We start from the raw sequence: 26,163 nt of genomic DNA on the forward strand, positions 1-26,163 counted from the left end.
TCAATTTGAAGGGCCTACTCATATCCTTTCCATAATGAATAAATGGAAACATATGGCTCATGTTTAGGACTTAAGAAGCAACATAATTACAATACTGTATTATTCCAACAGTCTAGATAATTTATTTTGTAGATACTTTGCCCTAACAGTAGGGGAAGACAGTATACAGCCTAGTACAAGACCGTACGGAATGTTAGCCTAAACAATCTGGCATAGTGTTGCAAAATTATGGATTGATACGCTGTAGCCTACAGTCAATGCGTATTGAGTTATCAACAAGTCTACATTGTTTCTTAACTTCCTAATCTAAAAGCAATCTAAATATCTGCAGTGATTCATAGCAGGCCTACGCTCAGTCTCAACATGACTTGTGTCATGTATACTTACCATTGATATCAAAGGGTGGGAGATTGGGGAAAGTGTTGGGAGTGTGAATGTGCATCTGCATGGGTGTGGGCAGCCAGCTGTAGGGCGTGCGCGAGTGTGTATGTATTTGCAGATGTGCATTTGTTCATTCGCCAGTCCAGAGCCCTCCTCTCTTATTGCAGCGATCCCCACCCCCATTATGCATAACTGCAGCCCTCACACACACACACACACACACACACACACACACACACACACACACACACACACACACACACACACACACACACACACACACACACACACACACACACACACACACACACACACACACACAGGAGTGTGTTTCTCCCCTGTTTCTCAATCTGCCACGTCACTTATTTCCCTTGTTAAGAAATCACACCTCAGGCCTGAATTGAGCTTAATGTGTTGTAATATAAAGTCAGCAGACAATGCAATTAATTGTGGAAATAAGGTCACATGCATACACCACAAGTTCTATACGTACGTATTTCATATATAGTGCATGGTTATTTAAAATGTGATACTTTTCTGACAGTATACTGTGACTTGGTGATAATAACATTTTAAATTCATAATGAGAAGCAATGCTCTGTATTATATTGCATCCATGTTGTAAGCCCCCATACAGTCAGCAGCTCTGTCATTGCTAGAACATGGACTGTATTCTCTGTGGAACAGAGGAGTTCTGTTCTTAACACAGCCCAGATCTCAAGTGTAGTTTTATTTTTAGATGAAACATAATAGTCGGCATCCAGTGCGTACTGTTGAGTTTCAAACTCGTTCCTGGTTTAATCCATGTGACATCTCCTCAGTGTCTCCTGCTCTTTTGAGTTCCCGCTCATGAGCCCTGCAAGATAAATAAAGCTGATAGAAATATTACAGTAAAACCTCTGCATAGTCAATCAAACACACTCATTGCGCAATGTCACACTTCATTTTTAATGACAGAGCTTTTTGGTATTTGAAAGCTGGTGAGCATTATAGATCATTTCCTTCTTTTATTAATCATTCAACAATTTGAAATGCATGCTACTAATCTCAGCAGTATACTGCCTCGATGCGGAAGAAAATGGAACAAAAAACCCAGTCAATCCAGACACTGAAATGGTTCAGAGAGCAATTTTGATGTCTCTTTGGTGTAGTGCCTCCTTCCTCATTCGCTCTAATCTACAAGAATGCAAATTAAAATGCAAATGAAAATACTACTGAATAATGTATGTATTGTATTCCTTAATGCAAACCAAGAGCTTTCCACTTAAATAGGATAATGTAGCTTTTGAGCACACATTTGTTTTCGCCATAGCAATGCAGCATACAAACGGTTCTGTTTGACTATTTGGCAGAAGCTGCACATGTAAACATCTACTCTAGCTGTATTTTATAAGGATCATCAATACATGCTTCTGAATCGTATTATTGTGTGACAGGCTGGGTTTTTGCTGTGCTGTAATCAACCTGACCTCCATAATCTCTACCATACCTGAATGCCAGTAGGCCTACTGGACTTACTAGGGAGCTGATATACAGACCCTCTATTTCATGACTTTCTTGTGCAACATTTACCTGTATTTTAAATCCACTGTCATTGCTTGGAGGGAATGGCCATTGTTTTGAATATTACATAATTTTCTGGAGCTATAGCAAATGAAACATTTGGGTTATTTTAATGTTCTCTGCCTCTGCTATTGAATATGTCAATATGTAAACCACTGACTTTAACTCCTCACCATCTGATGCTAACTCTGCATGATACAACCCCGCAACTTGAACCTTTCAATGCCCTTCCTTGGACCCCGTGCTAAAATAATCCGTGTTTTTACAGTACAAGCCTTTCTCTCAATTATACACTGTTCCACCACACATCCACTATTCAGTAGGCTATATAGTTTCCTATTTCAGGAAATAAAAAAATATTCTGTATACAGTTCCTTCAGAAAGTACTCATACCCTTTCACTTATTCCACATTTTGTTGTTACAGCCTGAATTCAAAATTGATTAAATATATTTAATTTCTCTCCCATCTACACACAATACCCCTTAATGACAAAGTGAAAACATGTTTTTAGAATTTTATTGAAAATGAAATACAGAAATATCTAATTGACATAAGTATTCACACCCCTGAGTCAATACATGTTAGAATCACCTTTGGCAGCAATTATGGCTAGCTGTGAGTCTTTCTGGGTACTCTCTAAAAGCTTTGCACACTTGGATTGTGCAATATTTGCAGATTATTCTTTTAAAAATTCTTCAAGCTCTGTCAAGTTGGTTGTTGATCATTGCTAGACAGCCATTTTCAAGTCTTGCCATAGATTTTCATGCCGATTTAAGTCAAAACAGGATCCTTAAATTTTGTCTTGGTAAACAAGACAACTGTGTTTTAGGTTATTGTCCTGCTGGAAGGTGAATTTGTCTCCCTGTGTCTGTTGGGAAGCAGACTGAGTGAGGTTTTCCTCTAGGATTTTGCCTGTGCTTAGCTCTATTAAGTTTATTTTTTATCCTTGCCGATGACAAGCATACCCATAACGTGACGCAGCCACCACCATGTGTGAAAATATGAGGAGTGGTACTCAGTGATGTGTTGTGTTGGATTTGCCCCAAACATAACACTTCATATTCAGGACAAAACGTTAATTTCTTTGCCTTACTTTAGTGCCTTATTGCAAACAGGATGCATGTTTTGGAATAGTTTTATTCTGTACAGGCTTCCTTATTTTCACTCTGTCATGTAGGATATGTATTGTGGAGTAACTACAATGTTGTTGGTCCAACTTCAGTTTTCTCCTATGACAGCCATTAAACTCTGTAACTGTTTTAAAGTCACCATCAGTGGAGACCCGTCATTCAAGGCAAGTGAGGCAGAGCAAGCCGAGCCCCAACAGTTTTAAGCTCCACCTTTTTTAGCTTAAACAATAAAGAATAATTTTTGGGTTGCCTGATTTGCATGTTGTTTTGGCATTGATACGTGTCACATATCAGTTTGCAAACAATGTAAACATTTTATAAATAACATTGAGTTAATAAAGTTGCATAATCAAATCAAAATCAAATTTATTTATATAGCCCTTCGTACATCAGCTGATATCTCAAAGTGCTGTACAGAAACCCAGCCTAAAACCCCAAACAGCAAGCAATGCATGTGAAAGAAGCACGGTGGCTAGGAAAAACTCCCTAGGAAAAACTCCCTAGAAAGGCCAAAACCTAGGAAGAAACCTAGAGAGGAACCAGGCTGTGAGGGGTGGCCAGTCCTCTTCTGGCTGTGTCGGGTGGATATTATAACAGAACATGGTCAAGATGTTAAAATGTTCATAAATGACCAGCATGGTCAAATAATAATAATCATAGTAGTTGTCGAGGGTGCAACAAGCACGTCCGGTGAACAGGTCAGGGTTCCATAGCCGCAGGCAGAACAGTTGAAACTGGAGCAGCAGCACGGCCAGGTGGACTGGGGACAGCAAGGAGTCATCATGCCAGGCATACAATCTTGGTCTCCTTTTGTAGCTCCAAAATGCAGGTGTTTCAGCCTAGCTCAGTGCTTTCTGTGTTTTTCGTTGTTGTTTTTTATTTAACCTTTATTTAACTAGGCAAGTCAGTTAAGAACAAATTCTTATTTACAATGACGGCCTACAATGGCCAAACCCGGACGACGCTGGGCCAATTGTGCTCCACCATATGGGACTCTCACTCACGGCCGGTTGTGATAAAGCCTGGATTCAAACCAGTGTGTCTGTAGTGATGCCTCAAGCGCTGAGATGCAGTGCCTTAGACCGCTACGCCACTCGGGTGGTGGGGCAGCCAGCGGAAAATACAGAGCGGGGTTGGTAATGTTCTCTAGTTGCGCCTTGATTGGCTCAGCGTTCTGTCACTCATGGGGACACTAAATCACCTCCAAATCTAAGGGTAGAGCTTGAAAATTCAAGGCCCTTGGGTGCTGCCATAGAGTTACATTAGAAGTGCCCATCTAATAAGGCTCAAGGTCATTGGCCACAGATAAAATTATGTCAAATCACGTTATATGTACAGTAGCTTTGATTGGACTGATCATGTCAACATCATACTTTCAAAATCTTAGCTAGCAATCATCATCATGAATCAAGTTGACAATCTACTGGCAAATTATTTTTAATCCTTGTCATATGAAGATAAATAATTAAGAGAAATTATAGATAAAACGTATCGGTATCAGAAACGAAGGTAAGACCCAGATGCAGACAACGTTGAATTAACAATGGTTTAATAATCAAACAGGGGCAGGCAATAGACAGGTCAAGGCAGGCAGGGGTCAGTAAACCAGAGGTGAGGCAAAGGTACAGGACGGCAGTCAGGGTCAGGATAGGCAGAGGGCAATAATCCAGAGGTGGAGCAACGTTACAGGTCAGGGGCAGGCAGATTGGTCAGGCAGGCGGGCTCAGAGTCAGGACAGGCAAGGGGCAAAACCAGGAGGGCGTGAAAAAGAGACTGGGAACAGCAGGAGCTGAGACACAAAACCGCTGGTTGACTTGACAAACAAGATGAACTGGCAATAGACAAAAAGAGAACACAGGTATAAATACACAAGGGATAATGGGAAAGAAGGGCAACACCTGGAGGAGGTTGGAGACAATCACAAAGACAGGTGAAACAGATCAGGGTGTGACAATCGGTGCTCATCGGCCATTGGACTTACACATTACACAATCATTTGGAAATCGCAAATTCAACAATGAGTGGCTTGAAAGGAATAAGTGGCAAACTGCAAGCATTGCAAAGCAGTCACTAGCCTGCTATTCAGTGGAGTGGATGTGTGGTCCAAGTCTGGGTTTAAGGGTTTATTTTCCAAGCTTAAAAGGATAAACATTAAACATTGGCCATGCTGTCAATCTAGCATGACTTCTGCCGCGTTCAAAACAACTGGAAACTCAGGAACTGGGAAATCTGACTTTAGTGAGTTCAAGACAACTGGGAACTCAGGAAAAAACAAGCTCAGACTGGGTAAATACGTTTTAAACGATCATTCAACTCGGAATTGTAAGTCAGGAAATCAGGTCTCTTTCTAGAGCTTTGACCTGAAGATCACTGACGTCATCATGATTCAACCTTGTTTTTTCAGAGTTCCCAGTTGTCTGAAAGCACCATAAATACAGAGAATTCCAGACTTTGATGACAAAGTTTGATGACAAAATTTGCCCACGAAGTACTGGCACACCTTCCTGTTCAAGTGAGCACAGCACAACAAGATGAGTCCAAAAATGTATTGTATGCTGCTGCATAAATTATGTAATATTCCAGGAAGATATGTATACTGTAGCTAAGAAAGTAATACTAAGTGTATGTTGTGTAATAAGCTGTTAGTAGCCCACGTGCCACACCCTAATAATTTGGTCCATTTTCCCCTCTTAATTTCGCCTACAGTTCTGACTTGGTGGTGCATGTAGAGCCTATAGCCTGTTTTAGAGAAATGCAATTATTGAATATTGTAAGAGCTTCATTTCCTGCTTATAAGCCCCCTTTATTTATACTACGGTTCTGACTACGTGTACAGGGAGAATACTGTAAGAACGGCCCATGTTCTCAAATCTGTCGCTGTACATTTCATAAGTGCTGAACAAATAGTCTGACCTAGTTTGCTCATTAATGTCTTAATCGAAATTACGGATTGCCTCTTGTCCGCTCGTCGTTGTCACGTCCTGACCAGTAGAGGGTGTAGTTGGGTCAGGACGTGGCAGAAGAGAGTGTGTGTTTTGATTGTTGCGTTGATTTTGGCCGTGTGACTTCCAATCAGGCACAGCTGTAGAGGGTTGTGGCTGATTGGGAGTCACACATAAGTTGCCTACGTTTCCTTTGTGTTTCGTGGGTAATTGTTCTTGTCACAGTGGTTGCACCTGACAGGACTGTGTTGGCTGTCAGTTTTCTTGTTTTGTGTAGTTATAAAGTGTTCATTTAATTAAATCATGTTGAACACTAACTCCGCCGCATTTTGGTCCATTCCTGAAGACAGCCCTTACAGAATTACCCACCAAACCAGGACCAAGCGGCGGAGGAGGAAGGAGCAGCAGGAGTACAGCGTGATGGACCAATGGACTTGGGAACAAATCCTGGACAGAGAGGGACCATGGACTCAGGCCGGGGATTATCGCCTCCCGCAGTGGGAGATTGAAGCGGCGAGAGCGGAGAGGCGCTATTACGAGGAGAGAGAGCGCAACGAGCACGAGAGGCAGCCCCAATAATTTTTTTGGGGGGGGCACACGGGACAGTCGGCGGAGCCGAGGTCGGAACCAGAGCCAGTCGGGCTGACATGGGAGGTGAGCGAGGGGTATGAGGCAGAGACTGTGACGGGGTTAATGGGGAAATTAAGGGAGAGAGAGATGAGAGAGCTGCTAGTGTGGTGCATAAGGCACGGCATTCGCCCTACAGAGCGTGTTGTGGATATGATGTCACCTGAGGCAGCTGTCCATACTCGTCCTGAGGTGCGTGCTGGTTGTCTGGTGAAGACTGTGCCTGCGCCCAGAAACAGGCCTCCTGCATGTCTTTCCAGCCCTGCACGTCCTGTGCCTACGCCCAGAACCAGGCCTCCTGCGTGTCTTCCCATCCTGGTAAAGCCTGTGTCTCCTCCACGGACCAGTCCTCCAGTGGGTCTCCCTATCCTGGTCAAGCCTGTACCTCCTCCAAGGACCAGTCCTCCGGTGGATCCCTCCACCCTGGTCTCTCCTGTGCCACCTCCTCAAACCCGGCCTCCAGCGGGTCTTCCCAGCCTGGTGAGTTCAGGGCCTGCGCCCAGAGCCAGGCCTCCTTCATGTCTCCCCAGCCTGGTGAATCCTGAGCCAGATCTGCCAGAGTGGCCCGCCGTGCCGGATCTGCCAGAGTGGCCCGCCGTGCCGGATCTGCCAGAGTGGCCCGCCGTGCCAGATCTGCCAGAGTGGCCCGCCGTGCCGGATCTGCCAGAGTGGCCCGCCTGTCCTCCGGTCCAGCCCGAGTGGCCCGCCTGTCCTCCGGCCCAGCCCGAGTGGCCCGCCTGTCCTCCGGCCCAGCCCGAGTGGCCCGCCTGTCCTCCGGCCCAGCCCGAGTGGCCCGCCTGTCCTCCGGCCCAGCCCGACTGGCCCGCCTGTCCTCCGGCCCAGCCCAAGGGGCCCGCCTGTCCTCCGGCCCAGCCCGAGTGGCCCGCCTGTCCTCCGGCCCAGCCCGAGTGGTCCGTCTGCCAGGGTCAGCCCGAGTGGCCCGTCTGCCCGGCACAGCTATCGGCGCCACCAAAGTGGACGACGCCGAAGGTGGAGCGAGGTTTACGTCCCTCACCTGAGCCACCTCCAGGATAGGTGGGTTGGGGCGAGGGAGGGTGTAGCACTGTGCCGTCGTTGACGGCAGCCACCCTCCCCTCCCTTTTTGTTTAGGGGATTTTTTTTCTTCTGTGTTTTGTGTAGGTGCATTTCAGGGTATGCACCTTTGAGGGGGGGGGGGTACTGTCACGTCCTGACAAGTAGAGGGTGTAGTTGGGTCAGGACGTGGCAGAAGAGAGTGTGTGTTTTGATTGTTGCGTTGATTTTGGCCCTGTGACTTCCAATCAGGCACAGCTGTAGAGGGTTGTGGCTGATTGGGAGTCACACATAAGTTGCCTACGTTTCCTTTGTGTTTCGTGGGTAATTGTTCTTGTCACAGTGGTTGCACCTGACAGGACTGTGATGGCTGTCAGTTTTCTTGTTTTGTGTAGTTGTAAAGTGTTCGTTTAATTAAATCATGTTGAACACTAACTCCGCCGCATTTTGGTCCATTCCTGAAGACAGCCCTTACAGTCGTCCCCTTATGCCATAGTTTGTACATCTCAATTGTCAGTGGAAACCATATATGTATAAGCAAGTCAGCCATTATCAGATATGTTTTTTTAAAGGGCAGTAAATGAGGATGAATTAACTGTTTTGCTGCCAGACAAGGCTCCGCTAATAGCCAGATGTAGCAGTGGTAAGGTGTTGGGACTGCTGTTGGGACTCTGCTGTTCGGACAGCTTTATGTGGGCCCTACAGTTTGGGAGGACTGTTTGTCACCGTTATAGTCCAATTAATGTATTGTTTAGTGTTTAGTTGTGTTGTGTAATGACTTTGCTGGCATGCATCCAAAACTTTTTTTTTTTTCACCACCAAGATTTACATGCTAATATTGTCACTGGTCACCCTTAGCCTCATAGTGAAATCTCTGAGCGGTTTCTTTCCTGTCCGGCAACTGAGTTAGGAAGGATGCTTGTATCTTTGTAGTGACTGGGTGTATTGATACACCATCCAAAGAGTAATTAAAAACTTCACCGTGTTCAAAGGGATATGCAATGTGTGCTTTTTCAAAATGTTTTATCTACCAATAGGTGCTCTTCTTTGCCTGGCATTGGAAAACCTCCCTGGTCTTTGTGGTTGAATCTGTGTTTGAAATTCACTGCTTGACTGAGGGGCCTTACAGATAATTGTAAGGGTGGGGTACAGAGATCAGGTAGTCATTCAAAAATCATGTTAAACACTAGTCCATGCAATTTATTATGACTTGTTAAGCACATTTTTACTCTTTAACTAATTTAGGCTTGTCATAACAAAGGTGATGAATACTTAGACTCAAGACATTTCAGCTTTTCATTTTTAATGAATTTGTTTAATTAAAATTACTAAAAACATAATTCCACTTTGACATGATGGGGTATTGTGTGTAGATCAGTGACACAACATCTACATTTAATCCATTTTAATTTGAAGGTGTAACAACAAAATACGGAAAAGTCAAGGTGTGTGAATACTTTCTGAAGGCACTATATATACGGCATTTGGAAAGTATTCAGACCCCTTGACTTTTTGCCAGATTTTGTTACATTACAGCCTTATTCTAAAATGTATTAAATTGTTTTTTCCCTCATCAATCTACACACAATACCCCATAATGACAAAGCCTTGAGTCTTCTTGGGTATGACGCTACAAGCTTGGCACACCTGTATTTGGGGAGTTTCTCACTTTCTTCTCTGCAGATCCTCTCAAGTTCTGTCAGGTTGGATGGGGATTGTCGCTGCATATTTACTTTCAGGTCTCTCCAGAGATATTAGATCGGGTTCATGTCTGGCTGGGCCACTCAAGGACATTCAGAGACTTGTCCCAAGGCCACTCCTGCGATGTCTTGGCTGTGTGCTTAGGGTCGTTGTCCTGTTGGAAGGAGAACCTTCACTCCAGTCTGTGGTCCTGAGCGCTCTGGAGCAGGTTTTCATCAAGGATCTCTTTGTACTTTGCTCCGTTCATCTTTCCCTCGATCCTAACTAGTCTCCCAGTCCCTACCAGTCCCTGCCACTGAAAAATGGATGGTGACAGAGTTCAGTCTTGGTTTCATCAGACAGGAGAATCTTGTTTCTCATGGTCTGAGAGACCTTTAGGTGCCTTTTGGAAAACTCCAAGCGGGCTGTCATGTTCCTTTTTCTGAGGAATTGCTTCCAACTGGCCACTCCACCATAAAGGCCTGATTGGTGGAGTGCTGCAGAGATGGTTGTCCTTCTGGAAGGTTATCCCATCTCTACAGAGGAACTCTGGAGCTCTGTCAGAGTGATCATCGGATTCTTGCTCACCTCCCTGACCAAGGCCTTTCTCCCCCGATTGCTCAGTTTGGCCGGGTGACCAGATCTAAGAAGAGTCTTGGTGGTTCCAAACTTCTTCCTTTAATTAAGACCTTCAATGCTGCATAGATGTTTTGGTAACCTTCCCCAGATCTATCAAAATATATTATATATTTTAGATTCTTCAAATTAGCCACCCTTTGCCTTGATGACAGCTTTGCACACTCTTGGCGTTCTCTCAACCAGCTTCACCTGGAATGCTTTTTCAACATTCTTGAAGCAGTTCAGCGTGAGTAAGGAGGGGATGGAGGGAGGGAGGGAGGAAGGGAGGGAGGGAGGGAGGGAGGGAGGGAGGGAGAGAAACGCTTATTTTAATCAGGTAATTACGCCAGTGGAATTAGAAGTATCCTTATTTTCTCAGGCGGCAGTCAGAGTATAGAGACGTTGAAGTGATTCCAGACTTAATCCTTGGATACAGCAGACTCTCTGGGATAATGTGGAGTGGCTGTAGGCTGGTGTAAGACAACAGGATTTTAAGGTGAGGCCTGGGAGCGCCTGGTCGCAGTGTTCCCCAGGTTCTGGACGCTCATTTGTATTGATGAGGATTTTCTTCATGCTTTAGCTCTTCACAACCACAGAACAGCGAGAGGGGCCCAGCATTCTTCTCACCAAGGTCTCTGGCCTCACTGGATGGAACTTACAAACCCACCCAGTTACCAATTAATAGGATATTTTGTATATTTTTGCATACTTTTATTATTCATTGTAATAGTATATCCTCTGTGTTGTTTTTATGAATTTAAACAATATGTATGTGCAGTGTCCATATATGTCTAATATGTACAAGTATAGTCCATATATGTCTAATATGTACAAGTAAATTCAAATATAGTAAACCATGAATTGTGTCAATAATGAATGTAGGATAATACCTGCCACTAAATTAACTTGGTACTGATTGTTTGTGAGATGTGACGTGTGTGTTTGTCAAGTGTCTTGCCAGTCAAATGAATTAGTTTAATGTCAATTATACATTTTACTTAGAGGCTGCTTTAAAGAAGGCTAGGCTATATGTTTTCTTGTTGTGCCTATTTTATCAAGATACCTTTTTATAATTTCAATGTGAAAGAAGCACAGTTTTGTATTAGGCTTATAATATTGGCAATTTTCTTTTCCACAACAGTCAATTTTCATTGCTCTCAATGAAAACGAATAGTAAGCAATCATTTTTTTAAATGTAGATATATAGTTATGCAATCTTTTTGTATGTATTTTAATACATATAATTAACACATTTGCATTTGATAGGCTATTGCAGCCTAATACAAAAATGATTTGAAAAGCATCAGCAGGTTATTGAGAAGTGAGTCAATTGTAAGCCAATAACAATATATGTTTCTGTGCAAGACTTTGACCTTGGGGTTAACGGTGTTTGACCATCATTTGACCTCACATATGTTACCTTATCAACCCCTGCTTGTTAACCGCTATTGATCACCTCTCCCCGGAGACATCACACAATAATGGTACAAAAGGACAAAACATTATTGATACTATACAGGTTTGGTACATGTTTGTTTTGATTCTTGTTACTTGCAAATTGGATTTTTCCTAATTGGAATTAAATTCTTGAATATTCACTGGATATTTCTATTTTATAAAGGTAAGTAATATCTATCTACCTAACAACGAAAATGAAATACTTAATTGTATAAATTAATACCCCCTTTCCCCTCCCTTCCCACCCCATAAAGCATTTTATTTTTCTTCAGTCAATGCCAGGCCAAATCAATCTGCAACATTAATTACATGTAGATTTCCAGTGTTTATATTCATTATTGATGTCAATTCTTGTGCTTTGTTGCTCATATAATTTGGGAAATTTCATCATGCCTTGTTTAAATTAGTTTTGAGGTATAGATGTCAATCATTTGTAGAGAATAATAGGGTGCATTGCAGTCAATCTGACTGTATAAACGAATCAAAAAGTAGACTCCGAATGCTCGTCTATAGTGATACGCTCTTGGACACGAATGTGAAAAATCACTGTTCTGTAGGCCTATACTTTAAATCAAATGGCCAATTCATGAAAACATCTGTCATGTAGCTGACAGTGTCAAAAGCTTTTACATTAAATGAGCTGATGCCGATTGAAGCATGTGCTAATAGGCTTATATACATCTTGATGCACTGACTCCCCAAGCAGGGATAAAAGTGTATTTTTAATCATATATTAACAACAACATTATTATTGTTATTATTATTATTAGGCTATTTTGCTCCAGTTGTAGGATGATCAAATAGTGATAATTTGATGCATTTGCTCATCATTTTAGCAAATACACACACACACACACACACACACACACACACACACACACACACACACACACACACACATGAATGCACACATCCATAAAAAAAGGTCCCCAGTATTTGGGCAGGGCAGAGGAGTGGGGGGAAAGGCACGCAGTGGAATGACAACTCCCTGAAAGTTCTCAGGGAAGTGTTTGTGTCTGGCCATGGAGCAGGCAGCTGATTTTGGATTGAGCGTTAGCATAACAAAGCGCCAGAGCCTGTGAACTTGGGGCACCTTTCGACCCTGGTGCTGTGGCGATGAATAGCCCCCAGGCCTCCCTATAGAGTGCCCCCACGGCTCGCCTGTTCCTTGCTAAATTGTTAATCAGGGTAATTTAATATAGTTTTCAATATGCCTCATCTCTCATCGGGAAAGCATTCACAGGCCCCTCGCACTCCTGCCCAAGAAAAGCCCCCCCCTATTCAGCCAGGCGAGACGGGCAGCTGCAGGCCTTCTAGCCCCCTGAATTGAAATGTTCAAACATCAACAACATGGAGACCTGAGAGCCTGTGTGTGTGGTGAGGAGGGGTGATGGGAGGTGTGCTGGTGTGAACTGGTTCTCTGTCTGTCCTCCAAACTTGAACGTGAACAGCCATTCATCCATGTCTAAATCAACACACACACCTTAACTTGGCTGTGGACAAGTGGCAGTGACAATAGTAGCAGAAGTCGTTTGTGAAAATTGTTGCGCACAAAATGTAAGTTTTGATATCGGATTGCGTGCCGTACAATATCATGTAAGCAATTTGGATGAGAATGTGACTTTGGTAAATAAAAGTAGATATAGATACCAATTGTCAAACAAATGTATCAACTGAGTAAATATTTTCACCTTTATAGTTGTGTGACTAATAGTATGAAAATACAATCCAGGATATTTTGACCATTATTATAACATTTCTACAGTTCTTAATCTGAATGACTCTTCATCGGCCACCCTGTGTGTTCAGAGTCCTTGATCAGAGGGAAGTCACGTCAACCATGCTACTGCAGCAGTTCTTTGATTGGTTGGGCTGGACCCTTTTCCTATTCTTCTCCAGATGAGGCAGTGTCATTGCTGTCTGCTCTGACATGACACATACTGTAAGCGCAGGCCGTATTTCAGCCTGGCCCAGAGTGATGTCATCTCTCTGGGCAGTAACTCTGTGTGTTCGTCTCATCCTGGGGATGTCATCGCTGGGCTGGCGTGTTCAGTGTAGATGGTGAGTCACTGGACCCCGGACTGCTGAGTTTGACTTACTGTGTGTAGAGGAGAAACCCAGGGCCTACTCTTGACTCTAGCGTCTATAAATACTACAGTAATTGAGGATGACACAGGCCCTCCCTTGATTCTATGTGTGAAGGACTGGGACAGAGACTGGGCAATGACGGGCCCTTTTGTAGCTGGATAGGTGTGTGTGTGTGTGCTTGCGTGCGTGCGTGCGCTGGTATGTGTATGTTAATGTGTGTGTGTCATGTTCCATTATCATTAGCTTTAGACATGTTTATTTTCAACTGTTCTGCCTGCGGCTACGGAACCCTGACCTGTTCACCGGACGTGCTTGTTGCACCCTCGACAATTACTATGATTATTATTATTTGACCATGCTGGTCATTTACGAACATTTTAACATCTTGACCATGTTCTGTTATAATATCCACCCGGCACAGCCAGAAGAGGACTGGCCACCCCTCATAGCCTGGTTCCTCTCTAGGTTTCTTCCTAGGTTTTTGGCCTTTCTCAGGAGTTTTTCCTAGGGAGTTTTTCCCAGCCACCGTGCTTCTTTCACATGCATTGCTTGCTGTTTGGGGTTTTAGGCTGGGTTTCTGTACAGCACTCTGAGATTTCAGCTGATGTACGAAGGGCTATATAAATAAATTTGATTTGATTTCATTTGATTTTGATTTAATTGTTTTACTTTCCCATCTGCACCTTTAGCTGTCAGTCAGGCATCATCGTTTCCATGACCTCCAACCAAACTATACCACAGCCTGAAAATGTTGGCCTTCTGCATTTTCTGCCATTGATACAGTCTTCAAGTAGTAGAGAAGAGTCTTCTGGTTCCCAGCTGATGTAGTAAAGAGACATGCTTGGTGCGGCAGCCTGTGGGCTTCTGATAATAATAGAGAGGGGTGCATATTTTGCTGGATTCCATAGAATTTCTGTGAGGATGTGTTACTGGGTCTCGTTGAGTATAGAATACTGCATCTCCTTTACTCATTGGAAACAGCTATGATGATCTCAGGTGTTTTTCTCCACACAGTTAAAATTGTGTGCTTTGTAACACCAAACTGAGCTGGCACCAATGCGAAGAAGACGAAACCTTAACGGCTTTATATCTGTTCAATATGATCCATTACACCTCATGGCACAACAAGCTTAATACTAATGTAGAAATATACTTTTCTTTCTTCAAACATGTATGCAACATTGTGTGAAATAATCAAAAAGTCAAAAGATAATTTAATTAATTAACCACAATCCTCTAAAATCTGAGTCATGTGAAAAGATATGTTGATTTAAACCTTCCAATGATCAATCACTCAATTTTCTCTCTCTTTGTTTAACCTCATGAAAAATACTTTCATTTTCAGCAACATATTTAGTTGGATCTATTCTTTGATTATTTTGGTAAAAGGAAATGAACAAATCTTTGAAACAATATGCATAAATGGGTGTTTTGACACTTCATTGAGACAGTTATGAACTGACAGAGGGGATACAGATAGGTGGGATTAACAGATGGAAGGGTTGGAGCGGGGAATTTAACCCCAGTCTTCGGTGGGGAGAGGGGTGACGTCTCCACAGGCTTTGCATGACTTGCATACATTTTTATTAAGTATATATATTTATTTTTTTGTAAATTGCAATTCACCCAAGAATAATTTCTTACCCGTGGTTGAGTGGGTAAAATTCAAACGAAATGTACCATCTTACTGCCCCTCCTGTTTTCTAATCTTTTTAAATAATAAAAAAAGGTGAAATTCCCCCAAAATATTTTCCATAGGCCCTTATCATAAATCAGTGTAGGTAAAAAACATTTGCATTTATAAACCATTGATTGTATGAGAAACACCGTTTTTGTGTTTTGATGCTACCTTTACGTGCACTGAAACCTTCAAAAAGTGTTTTCACAACTCTTAAAAACACCAATGTTAAGGTTGAATAACCACTTTGGGTGTACTTGGGAGTACTTAATTTTTGTCGTAAAACACATTCTGTGCATTAAAACTCTTACATTAAACACCCTCCAAACACCAGATCTACTTTTCGTGGTTTGATTACACAATCATTGTGTTTTGGGACTTTCTATTTTTACGATGCAGGTGATAAGGAGAGAACAGGGAATACACGATTGACTAATGAGAAGATGGGCCTTATTCTATTTGGTTCATCATATTTTACCATTGTTATTACTACCATACTTTCCCCTCATTGCACATTTACAATAAACACTTCCACTTTGGTTCTGGACACTAACTGTCATTGTGGCGTATCATAAACATGGATAGTGTACGGTAAGTGTCAAACTCATTCCACGGAGGGCTGAGTGTCTGCGGGTTTGCGCTCCACCCTTGTACTTGATTTATGAATTAAGGTCACTAATTAGTAAGTAACTCCCCTCACCTGTTTGTCTAGGTCTTAATTGAAAGGAAAAAACTAAAACCAGCAGACACTCGGCCCTCCATGGAATGAGTTTGACACCCCTGGTGTACGGCTATGCTATTCAGGCTATTGAAAACACTGTTATATTATTAGAGACCTTTCTAATTTATCTGTCTTCGCAGAGTTTGACATGGGCCCATATCTCAAGAGTGAAAATATAGCATCTGTGAATTTACTGAGATCAAATCAGAGGCAGACTGTCTATTATTGACTCACATAAGGATTCCGCAGCCGCTAGACGGCAGCTCATTTTGACAGCCATAAATAGTAATGTTGTATATCAATAAAAACATCTAAGCAAGGGGGAGAAGCAACAGTAGAGAGGCAGGTAAGTAGATTGAGAGGAACAGGCAGAGGGACAGAGAGAACGAGAGAGGGGGCAGAGATGGAGGACGAAATCAAAAAGGTAGAGTGAGAGGATGTTCGTCTGTTTCGGCCCTGTGGTCTCGTGCCTCATGGGATACCCGGACACTCTGTCAAGATTCTACACTTCATAATCAATCACTATCCACCGGTTTAAACACACACATTCTCTCTCACACACACACACACACACACACCGAATGTGTTTGAGAATGTCTTGTCCAGCTCCACCTGAGCAGTCTCAGTATGTTATGTCAGTGTGATAACATGAGATGTGATTCCATGTGAAGACAGAGAGATCTGGTGTCTGGGCTGGCCATGTCCTACAGGCTGTCCACTGTCCACTCATACCTGCATTTCAGAGACACTGAGCAAATACAAGAGGACAAGAAGAGGACATTAAAGGGTAGTAAAGATATATATATATTTTTTTAATCTAGTTTCAGTACAAAGTATTCAATACAATTCATTAACACTTTAGTAATTTAGCAGACGCTCTTACCCAGAGAGCGACTTACAGTTAGTGCATTCATCTTAAGATAGCTGGGTGGGACAATCACATCACAGGCATAGTAAGTACACAGCAGGGCCTATACGTTCCAATGTTATGTTCCGTCATATGCATCATACTGCCTGTAAGATGATAGTACAGTATGTCTGTTTACCTCTCTACCATTCTACAAGCATGCTACTTCACATTACCTCTCCCTACAGTTTCTCCTCTTCTGCCTAGTTAAATAAAGGTTAAATATAAAAAGAAATACAAAAATAAGTTTCTCCTAGCAGCCCTGCTTTGCTTCTCTTTCTCCTGGGGGAGAATTGCGTGGAAAACACTACAGTACATACAGTTCTATGTAATTTTTCTTGCAGAGAAGTTTCCAAACTTAAAGAATTGTGTTTATTATCTGGCCACCCATTGGAATCATGAGGTGGATGGTACTTGGGAGTGTTCTCCCAAACCAAATAAGATAACAAAGTCCTGTTAACTGCAGATAAAAGTTAAATATTGTGACTTTAAAAAAAGAGAGGATAAAAGCCTCTCTCTCAAACATAATGGAGTTTAGAAGTTAGATACTCCTCGCCTGCCCTACCAAGGTCAAAAGAAACTCTCCTGAACATTTTTCCTTCAAATGACGTGTCAACAGTGAAATTCTTCTGTTATTCTTCACTGTTTACTGGGGATCAATCCTAAGTGACTCCAGAGCAAGGCCGGCAGAGCTTTTTGTGGTTCCCAAATGCTCCTGGCTCAATTCAATTGTGCTGAAAAATGTAGAGCCCAGCATTACGATTCCAGGAAGAACGGTTTACCCCGTCTTCCATGACTTCAAATGTTGCATCAGTCTTTATTGGATTTCAATAGACATTCGTCAAACAATCAGTCTTATAGAATTTGATCCCAGGCATCCATTTTTTATTGCAAATGCTGGATTACATATGACAAGAAATACTTAATCTGAATGTTTACACTAAACCATTTCTGATGAATAATCAAATTATATTCTCGTCAACTATAGAGTAGTCCACGCAGGGGTATTCAACTCTTACACTACGAGGCCCAAAGCCTGAGGGTTTTCTATTCTAGCTGAAAATGAATTGCCCCCACCTGGTGTGCCAGGTCTAAATCAGACCCCGGTTAGAGGGGAACAATGAAAACAAGCAGTGGAGCTGGCTTCAAGGTCCTGAGTTATGATTGATGGAAGGTTACATTTTGTATTCTCTGTTCTATCTTTATATTGGTAATAGTAAAAGTCATGACACATGTCTGGGTCAAATATTTGAAAAAGTTGGTTACGGACAAAACACACATAATATTAATATACATAAAGTATATTTAAATCTGAGGGAATGTGTTGTGTACTGCGGGAGGAACCCTTGTGTCCCCACTGCCAAGGTGTTATGGGTAGTGTCGTATCATTTTCAGTGTGGCCACTTTCCTCACTTTTTACACCAGGGATGGGCAAATCCAGTCCTCGGGGCCGGAGTGGTGTCACATTTTTGCCCGAGCCCCAGCTAACACACCTGACTCCAATCATCAACTAATCATGATCTTCAGTTTATAATTCAATTACTTTAATCAGCTGTGTTTGCTAGGGATGGGGAAAAAGTGTGACACCATTCGGGCCCCCAAGGACTGGAGTTGCCAGTCCCTGCGTACACTCATAGAAAAAAGGTGCCATCTAGAACCTAAAGGGGGTTATTTGGCTGTCACCAATGGAGAACCAGGTAGAACCCTGTTGGGTTCCATGTACAACCCTTTCCACAGAGGGTTCTACATGGACCCCAAAATGGTTGTACCTGATACCAAAAAGGGTTCTATCTGGAACCAAAAAGTGTTCTCCTATTGGGACAGCCAAATAACTATTTTGGAACCATTTTCTCTAAGAGTGTACCTATGTAACAGTCTCAAACATATTTTTTGCTTGTGTTGCAACATTGTAGGCTTGGGCGATATATGTTAAATAAAGGTTAAATGAAATAAAATTAAAATAAACCATTTATTACGTATACCGGGATATTTCGAAATACCGACGGTATGATTTTCAATACTGTAAAAATAATAGAAAAATAATATTAATACAATTAAAATACATTTTGTAATGCAGAAAAGAGAGACTACATGTGTGGCTGTTTTATGAAAATCTATGAATATGTGGCCATGTAAACATTTCTGGTGGGTCTCAGGGAACATAAAACTGTTAGGAAGGGAGACTTTTGAAACAGGATTGAATGAAGTGGCAGTATATACAGTATGTTGAATGACAAACTAATGAGCATGGAGAGCTTCACAAGTTTTATGATATCTTTCACTCTACCACGCCTATTTACTTACTTTTGTAGCTGGCTCTTCGTCAGAAGCACATTTTTTGTAAGTAGTTAGGCATAACTGTCCTCTCCAAGATTAGCTGGAATTTAGGATTTGAGAAATGGTTGGTTGACGATAGGCCTATGACAAATCAAATCAAATCAAATGTATTTATATAGCCCTTCTTACATCAGCTGATATCTCAAAGTGCTGTACAGAAACCCAGCCTAAAACATTGGCCTCCATCTCATCTTGCGCTGCACCAAATATCAGACCTCAACAACAATTGGAGAAGCGTTTAACATCACCAGTACCACATCCTTCTGATATATATATATATATATATATATATTATATATATATATTTTATTTTTTTCGTAAGTGCAACGTGACTGCAAGAGACAGGTTGGATTGTCTGACTGAAATACGGGACATTGGACCTTTTCTTAAAAAATTGTGCTGTTTGAATTTGTTAATAAAATATGGGACATAACAACAGTTTATCGCAGCTCCACTCTAGCTTGGTTAGTACACACCGGTGGAGGCTGGTGGGAGGAGCTAAAGGAGGACAGGCTCATTGTAATAGCTGGAATGTAATAAATGGAACGGTATCAGACAGATCATACCATATGGAAACCACATATTTGACGACGTTCCATTGATTCCATTCCAGCCATTACAATGAGCCCGTCCTCATATAGCTCCTCCCACCAGCCTCCACTGGTACATACACTGGTGTGTGTGTATGTGTGTGTGTGTGTGTGTGTAAGGGAAAGATCGAAGCCATCTTTCATCTCCAGCAGCGTCCAGGTACTCTACATGATATGATGATACAGGCCCAATTAAGGGATGGGGCTGTGTGAAAAATGTGATGACAGGGCGAACGGAAGACTAGACTCTGATCTGGCATCTGAAAGAGAGTGAAAAGAGGGAAGGGAGAGAGAGAGTTGATAAGGGAAATGAAAAGGAGGGAGAGGGTGAGGAAGGAGAAAGAGGGAGAGGGGGAAAGGTTTAATGGGAGAGACAGAGAGAAAAGAGGTGTATCCAGAGTGACTTACAGTAGTGAATGCATACATTTTTCTTACTTTTTCGTACTACTCTGGTGAGACACACTTCTCTCCCTCCTTTCCTCCTCATGGACTGTTGCGCCATGGCCTTTCAAGCCATAACTTCTCCCTCTCCCTTCCTCTCTGATGATACCTAGATTATGAATGCTTTGTTAATGCCAGTGTTGCCTTAAGCTTATGCCTTGTATGTGATTTAAATATATGCTTTGTATGTGAATCCATTCATTTTATAATGTAATTAAATCTATTTGCCTTTAGTATTCCATGTCACATGTGGGGTATGTAGGAGAAACGTAGAATATTCAAACACTAACCTGACATGTGGCTATCTTACAAAGTTTTCTCTGGTTGACAAGGTGCTTCGGGTAATGAGCATAGCTAATATCTTATCCATTTTCGATTTTACAGTTGTGTCTAATTTGACGTATGCTAACACATTGACAATGTAGGAATACATACTGTCTTTGTACTGTATGCAAGCTGTATGTTTCTCAGCATGGTCAGGGTCCATCAGAAACAACTACAGCCATGTCATCAACCGTTCTCCTTTGATACCACAGAGGACCTAATTATGTCAAAGGTATACAGACAAGGCTTACTGTAGACAGAAATCATGTGGGGAAAATTAATACTTCTCAAAAATATTACTGAATATACTTTATTCCATTTATTGAGAAAATACAGTGATTTGAGAACGTACAAAAATATTGTCTTTGTGTACTGTTTCAATCAATTCATATTTCAGATAAAGAGCAAGTGCACTTTGGGTTCCATTTGGGTTCACTTATACTCAATTCTAAGGACAGATTCACTTGAAATCTAGTACAGCAATACAGACTTTTACAATTCAGAATAAATTATGTTGTACTTTTACAGCCCAGTAGAAGGTAAACAGTTTTGCAACTGATTTTTAAATCACAATGATACAGAAATGACTGGGTGCTGACTATGCATGCTGATAAGAAATAGTAGTTTGCTGTATCCTTCTTCATCAGCATACTGTATCTTGACTGTTGTTGATGATCAGATGGAGATGACAGTCCATGCCCCTCTCTCCACTAGAGACAGCTGTAGAGAGTCACCCAGATAGATGCTCCACCTAGACAAGAAAAACACACACTATTAGTTTAACAATATAAATCTCTGTCCAAGTGATCATTCTCTTCATGTTAAACTCTTGTGTCTTGGGTGAACTTGGAACTTTGAACTTGGAGGGGCATTACTTTCATACCCCAGGCAATGAATAGTCTTTTCCTTTTGTTATCCAATGGACAGCTATGTGTTTACAGTGCCTTGCAAAAGTATTCATCCCCCTTGGCATTTTTCCTATTGTGTTTCATTTCAACCTGTAATTTAAATAGCTTTTTATTGGATTTCATGTAATGGACATACACATAATAGTCCAAATTGGTGAAGTGAAAAAATAACTTGTTTAAATTTTTTAAATTAAAATTAAAACAGAAAAGTGGTGCGTGCATATGTATTCACCCCCTTTGCTATGAAGCCCCTAAATAAGATCTGGGGCAACCAATTACCTTCAGAAGTCACATTATTAGTTAAATATAGTCCACCTGTGTGCAATCTAAGTGTCACATGATCTCAGTGTATATATACACCTGTTCTGAAAGGCACCAGAGTCTGCAACACCACTAAGCAAGGGGCACCACCAAGCAAGCGGCACCATGAACACCAAGGAGCTCTCCAAACAGGTCAGGGACAAAGTTGTGGAGAAGTACACATCAGGGTTGGGTTATACAAAAATATCAGAAACTATGAACATCCCATCGAGCACCATCAAATTCATTATTCAAAAATGGCACCACAACAAACCTGCCAAGAGAGGGCTGCCCACCAAAACTCATGGACCAGACAAGGAGTGCATTAATCAGAGAGACAACAAAGAGGCCAAAGATAACCCTGAAGGAGCTGCAAAGCTCCACAGCGGAGCTGCAAAGCTCCACAGCGGAGATTGGAGTATCTGTCCATAGGACCACTTTAAGCCGTATACTCCACAAAGCTGGGCTTTACGGAAGAGTGGGCAGAAAAAAGCCATTGCTTAAAGAAAAAAATAAGCAAACCCATTTGGTGTTCACCAAACGACACGTGGGAGACTCCCCAAACATATGGAAGAAGGTACTCTGGTTAGATGAAATTAAAATGGTGCTTTTTGGACATCAAGGAAAACGCTATGTCTGGCGCAAACCCAGCACCTCTCATCACCCCGAGAACACCATCTTCACAGTGAAGCATGGTGGTGGCAGCATCATGCTGTGGGTATGTTGTCATCGGCAGGGACTGGGAAACTGGTCAGGATTGAAGGAATGATCGATGCCGCTAAATTCAGGGAAATTCTTGAGGGAAACCTGTTTCAGTCTTCAAGAGATTTGAGACTGGAACGGAGGTTCACCCTCCAGCAGAACAATAACCCTAAGCATACTGCTAAAGCAACACTTGAGTGGTTTAAGGGGAAACATTTAAATGTATTGGAATGGTCTAGTCAAAGCCCAGATCTCAATCCAATTGAGAATCTGTGGTATGACTTAAAGATTGCTGTACACCAGTGGAACCCATCCAACTTGAAGGAGCTGGATCAATTTTGCCTTGAAGAATGGGCAAAAATCCTAGCGGCTAGACTTGCAGCTGTAATTGCTGCAAAAGGTGGCTCTACAAAGTATTGACTTTGGGGGGGTGAATAGTTATGCATGCTCAAGTTTTGTTTTTTTGTCTTATTTCTAGTTTGTTTCACAATAAAAAATATGTTGCATCTTCAAAGTGGTAGGCATGTTGTGTAAATCAAATGATACAAACCCCCCAAAAATTCATATTAATTCCAGGTTGTAAGGCAACAAAATAGGAAAAATGCCAAGGGGGTGAATACTTTCGCAAGCCACTGTATGTTACAATACAGTTTATATTTTGTTTCAAACCAACTGTTCATCCAAACATATGACTTACAAGTACAACACAACAAACACACATACTGTAGCTACTGTCAAAAACATGAGGAATAGCACCTTTTCTTCTAAGAATGTACCATCTAGAACCTAAAATGGTTCTTCAGCCGTCTCCCTGTGAGTAACTTTTTATGCTTCCAGCTAGAACTATTTTGAGTTCCAGGTAGAACCCTTTCCACAGATCCAAAAAGGGTTATCCTGTGGGGACCGCAGAATAAACCAAAAATAAATAAATCTTTGCTTTTTTTTGTTGAGTGCTCCAACACCTTTCTACCTTGAATTAGTCCTTTTGGAAGTTTTTCTTGTTAAGCCCTCCTTGTGATTTTTGTCATTGTTGTTGAACACCCCTACTGTCTTTTGTTTGCTGAAGCACGAAGGCCCACCTAAACCCTTTTGGAACCTTTTTTCTAAGAGTGAACTTTCTACTATACATTTTGCATACATTTCACCACATACAAACTCCAGGCCTGCAGATGAAGAGGACTCTGAGTTCAAAGTTCCCAAGGTACTCGACAGCAACAAAGGGCCACAACAATGGCTCCTGACATGAGTCTCCCTCATATCACACTGCACTTTCCACGCATTGTTCCCCTGGCCTTCTCACATGTATTGCCTTACATTATGTTCTTAGAAGTGGATAAGACAGCCAGGTTTTGTGCTGGGGACACAAGGCCTGGGAGTGTCTATGTGTTACAGACGCTTATTATTCTCTCATAGGGCGATGGGGTGATGGAGCTGGGGAACGCCTTATCAGATCCCCCTTACACTCACCCCAACCTGGGTTCAGATCCTCTGTACACCCCCCCCCCCCCCCCCCTCCCCCCCCCACCAGACACACCCTCCAACAAGGTATTATGCTATCACGTTTCTCAAAACTATAGAGGCTGCTGACAAGCATGGAGACTCTGGTAGCCTTTATGCCTTTATGGGGCATTATGAAAGTATATACCATGTTGCTACAGCAGCTGGGGCTACTGGAGTTTCAACAGAAATACGGCTGGTTATTACTTTAAATAGTGTAAAAATGATTCAGGATAAATACATTTTCCATCATCTTGATACATTGCTGTCCAGCAGTTGACATTTTGGTGGTAAGAACAGCAGTGTATACTACAAGGTACTTTATGTTTTGTGCAGGTATTTGGAGAGCACTAAAATATATACTGTAGCTGCTAATACACAACTGGTTTTCAGTGGATGGGGCCCCACATCCAACTTCGCATCTCTCCTTGCCTCGAACAACAAAACCCAAACGGAAGAAAGAACAGAGCAGAGTTCAAAGGGCACACCTCCTTGCTTGCACACAGCACCTTAAGGGCACTCCCTGCCTGCCTGCCTGTCACCCTCCCTCCCTGCCTACCTGCCTCCCTCCCTTCTTGCCTGCCTCCCTCCCTCCCTTCTTGCCTGCCTCCCTCCCTCCCTTCTTGCCTGCCTGCCTTCCTCCCTGCCTCCCTCCCTTCTCGCATGCCTGTCTTCTGGCCTTTGTGGCAGGCAGGGTCTTTTTTTCTTTCTTACATCCTACTCTCTGCATCCTACTCCCTTTGAGTCTGCACATTTACACATCTATCTGGAGCTAAAGCCGCGTCAAACTACACACATGTTTCACGCACGTGTGTGACTGTCTGTGTGTGGGCGTGTACATTTTTGTGTGTTAAACACATCTCTATCCCACCACTGAGTGACTGGGCGTTGCTTATACCTATCCCAGAGTTCTCAGTTACCTCGGATGGGCCCTGTGGCTTTCTATGGTGGTACAGGCGACTTAGTGACACAGCCAGATGGAGGGGGCTAATGGTTGACTACACACACACACACACACACACACACACACACACACACACACACACACACACAGCTTTGTTCCTTTTTCTGGAATGCACATCCATTTAAGCAGTACCTTTGTCCTCCAAAAATCAACTCGAAAGGTACATTCTTGATTTAAATGACTTTTGAAGGCATTTTAAAAGCAAAGACAAGTATTTAACATATTTCAAAACTCATTTAAAGAATGACATGTATAAATGCAATCCATTGTCCAGATTTTACAGTGAAAACCAGTAGAGATATTTCGTTAGAACATTACACTGAGTATACAAAACATTAAGAACACCTGCTCTTTCTATGACATAGACTGACCAGGTGAATCCAGGTGAAAGTTATGATCCCTTACTGATGTCACTTGTTAAATGCACTTCAATCAGTGTAGATAGGGAGGAGACACGTTAAAGAAGCCTTGAGACAAATGAGACATGGATTGTGTATGTGTGCCATTCAGAGGGTGACTGGGCAAGACAAAAGATTAAAGTGCCAAAGGACATCCAGCCAACTTGACACAACTGTGGGAATCATTGGAGTCAACATGGGCCAGAAACCCTGTGGAACGCTTTCGACACCTTGTAGAATCCATGCCTCGATGAATTGAGTCTGTTTTGAGGGCAAAATGGGGGAGGGGGGGATTCAACTCAATTATTTGAAGCAACATATTGCGATTGATTTATTCTGAACTGTTTAGGTAAAATGTAATTAACAAAAATTTCAACAACTTACATACATTTTTATTAAATATGTGTTTTTTTTTTTAAATGGTAACAATTTCAATTCACCTCAGAATCATTTTTACAGTATAGGGCTATAGAAACCTTAAGGAGACATACTTTTGCATATGTCAGGTTGGATGGAAACAGACATGATCAAAACGCACAACAAAAGCCTTTCCACCAGAGGAGGCTATTTGTTTTGTATGCTTGAAACATTGCATTATCTCCTTCAGTGTTGCAGTCAGAGAGTAAATAATGTATAGTCTCTCCTGCTCTGTGAAAAAGCCCAGTCTTTCACTTCAGGGATCATCCAGGGTTTACCTTTATAAATGGGCTTTCAGGGTCTTCAGAGAAATGGATAGCACCACAGAATGTGGGTCAGACCATTTAATTTGCACAGCGTTTCTCTTTGTCTCATTCAATCAGTGTTTGACAGATGCAATGTCACTCATCACATCTTAGGGACATCTGGGGCCAAAACTATTTCAGACTATGAATTGG

General features: G+C 42.1%; 1 long non-coding RNA gene across 2 annotated transcripts in view; it reads right to left on the bottom strand.

Moving 5' to 3' along the window:
* Positions 1-20,813: 20,813 nt before the first annotated feature.
* Positions 20,814-26,163, bottom strand: part of LOC115199768 (uncharacterized) — a 72,393-nt gene continuing 67,043 nt past the window's right edge. For both annotated transcript variants that reach the window (XR_003879412.1, XR_003879411.1), the window contains exon 4: positions 20,814-21,270. This is a non-coding gene — a long non-coding RNA (uncharacterized LOC115199768). The remainder of the gene's footprint in view (positions 21,271-26,163) is intronic.

Source organism: Salmo trutta, chromosome 9 (genome assembly GCF_901001165.1).
Source record: "Salmo trutta chromosome 9, fSalTru1.1, whole genome shotgun sequence".
Lineage (NCBI taxonomy): Eukaryota > Metazoa > Chordata > Actinopteri > Salmoniformes > Salmonidae > Salmo > Salmo trutta.